Genomic DNA, 2,823 nt, shown 5'->3' with positions numbered 1-2,823 from the left:
TAGTACATGAGGGTGGCGACTCACAAGGGGAGTGTAGACCAGAGCAATAGGGAGCCAAGCCAGCTACTGTGGTTGTGCCATTTGGTGGGCCAAAGTAGTCTAGCGGCGGTGAAAAGATGATAGTAGACCAGACGGGGGCACCACCAGAACACCCGTACAATGATCTATTTTCTTTTGAAGCTATAGTACATATGCACTTTATACGTCTGTCTTACTAATAATATTCCTTAGCGTACATCTGTACTATAACCCTCCCCTCTGGGAGGTGTTTTCAAGGGAAGGCGGACTCCGCAGCTGTGGACCAGGCACTATCACTATACTAGGCGATGTTTTTAACCAAAAAAATAAAAATGAAACATCTTAGTGTTGTTCCTAGGTTGGGGGTTGGGAGCAAGCCTTCAAGACACGACTTCAAGCTGTTAGTACAACTAGCAGGCTTCCTAGCTCGAGTGAATGCCGCAACGCAATAAGGCGAGAGTTTAGTTGCGCAATAAGGGCTGGGCCTTGTAATGAAGGAAGAATTGGATGTGGAAGGTAGAATTGAGCCAATGTGTGGAACAGCATTCCCAGTATGACTTGCCTAGCTAGTGCTTCCTAGCTGACTATACTAAATAAATTTCCGTTGTCCATCCCCAATCTTGCGTATGCCATTCACACATTTTTCTACATCCACGCGCGGGGTTGGAATTGGAAAAGTAATTGAATCGAAGAATCAAATTCACTCTGACATCTGTCGAAGCCAGCCTGTGGTAAGAGTTGGGCAAAGGTAGCCCTCAATCACTTACTAACTTACTCGGTAAATTAGCTAGCAAGAGGCCAATCCTCAGGAATTTGATTTCCAAGATAAACCATTCGAATGCTACTAAACGACAAGAATAGTCTATTTGAATAGGGCACATGCATCACACATAAGGAAGACACCAAAAGACAACCAATGAATTTGTCCGTTTCGGCCTACTTTGGCCTTTATATGATAAAGTACATCAAGAAGCAACTAATTGTAATAGAAGGGTCTAGGTTAGAATTTGCAGGTAGTTAGCCGCTTTCTCTGTAGGAAAAGACCTTAGGCTGTACAACAACTCCGCTATTCTCCCTTTCAAGTAGGGGTTCAACAGAGCTTTATTTAAAAAACATTAACTACCACTTCGACTGATGCGGACGCGGTTCTCTCATCGTGAAAGAAGTAATGAAATGAAAGCCCGGGGTCAAAGCGCGTTCGTTGTTACCTGTATAGCTTTCTAGAGCAGAGATCTAGCAACGCATTCTAGGCACAGATCATTGGTATTGGATGTATTGTTAGGTTGTGCCGAGTCAAATCAGCTCTCTTTTTTTCCCATTGCAGAAAAGAGATCCCTTCCCCTCGCTTTCCAAAATGATGAATATGAAGTCCGGGAGGCTGCAGGTACTATGGATCCTCTGACACCCAATCAGGTTGCTTTTCCAGGTGTCGTCGGTGTTGCCTGTAGGTCGTGATGTGCCTTGAGATGCCCGTCTCCTGTCCCCCTTCCAGTGGGGAACCCGCTCCTCAGTCGTTGCTCTGCTGCATCTGGCCCATCCTCTAGGCACCTTTGGAAGGTAGGGAGTGTGACAACGTACACGCTTTCCTTTACTCCATAGGGCCTTCTCATCAGTTGCAGGGTTTGGTGGCCCGAAATTGACTTGGCTTCGCCAAAAAGCCTCATCTCTAAAAGTCCAGCTCGCGAGGCGTCCCTCTCGTAGTAGGGTTCTAACCCTCACCTCGCTCTTGTGACATGCTATGTTTCCCCTCTCTATTCCCAAGTAAAGGGTGAGTCCCATGTGTCAGTTTGTGGATTGCGGTCTCACACACTAATCCCTACAAGTGCCCATAGTAGGCCAGCCGCCCTACCTAAACCAATCATCATATCGGTCCCTTGGCCCCATTGCTGGAAAGGCTCGGCTTCAAAACCGTACGTGGAGCTTTCGCCTCATACGGCTTCTCTAGGGATAGAGGTAGGCCCAGCGCAGGCTTGTGCGGTTAAGGTTGTTGTACACGACCTCATAAGAAAAGAATGAAAAAAATGATGTTTCCTTTCCAACGAGTCAAGTGGTTGAATGCTCCTGCATTAATATTGAAAACGAAAACTTGTCGTCAAAATAAAAAAAAAGGCAATCAATCAGAAAAAAGAAAAAATATGGAAATAGTGAATCAAGATCTAGATGGATCCCTATCTTTATCTCTATCCACGGAGATACCTATCTATATCGAGAGAGATCTATCTATGAATCGGCCTAGACTATCCTCTATCCGGATAGATATGTCCCTATGAGCGACTACGCCGATATTTATATGTTTTGGCCACGTCCCTTTCTGCTCCGAAGAAGAAGGTTTGGATCTTTCAATCTTATGTCGTGAGGTATGTGACCTATGTTAGGTCCATAAGATACCACAGCTTTTGGTGTTCTATGATTCACCTCCGAATAATGAGTAGGTAGTTCGATCCTTTTTATTTTGATCTTTTTAGTAAACTGATGGGGGGATGCGGAGCAATAGGTCGAATTAATTTATAAAGAAGAGTTGTAAACTATAGGACTTCTTGTTCGAGTAGGAATATTTCATTTTTTCTCGTTCCTTCTCTTCGATAAGAATAGGGATTTGAAATGATACAAATTCCTCTTCATTCTGTTGTGCTCAGCGAAAGAACTGCCTAAGCATACTTTTTCGGATCCAAACTTCTTTGTTCTTTCTAAGTCTTCTTCTTGCATAGAAGAACGCAACTGTTGCAAAAACCGGGATTTTAGTAGTAGGCGGCATCCCCTCTTAGTTTTGAGTAGGCGGAACCATTCTGTTTTGGTTCTTCTCCA

General features: G+C 44.3%; 1 pseudogene; it reads right to left on the bottom strand.

The window, feature by feature from the left end:
- Window positions 1-1,333: 1,333 nt before the first annotated feature.
- On the bottom strand, window positions 1,334-2,817 carry LOC124893873 (annotated as a pseudogene).
- Window positions 2,818-2,823: the final 6 nt, after the last annotated feature.

This window comes from Capsicum annuum, unplaced genomic scaffold (genome assembly GCF_002878395.1).
Source record: "Capsicum annuum cultivar UCD-10X-F1 unplaced genomic scaffold, UCD10Xv1.1 ctg66672, whole genome shotgun sequence".
In the NCBI taxonomy this organism is placed as follows: domain Eukaryota; kingdom Viridiplantae; phylum Streptophyta; class Magnoliopsida; order Solanales; family Solanaceae; genus Capsicum; species Capsicum annuum.
Note: the sequence above shows the minus strand (reverse complement) of the source record. Positions and strands in the feature narration are given on the sequence as shown.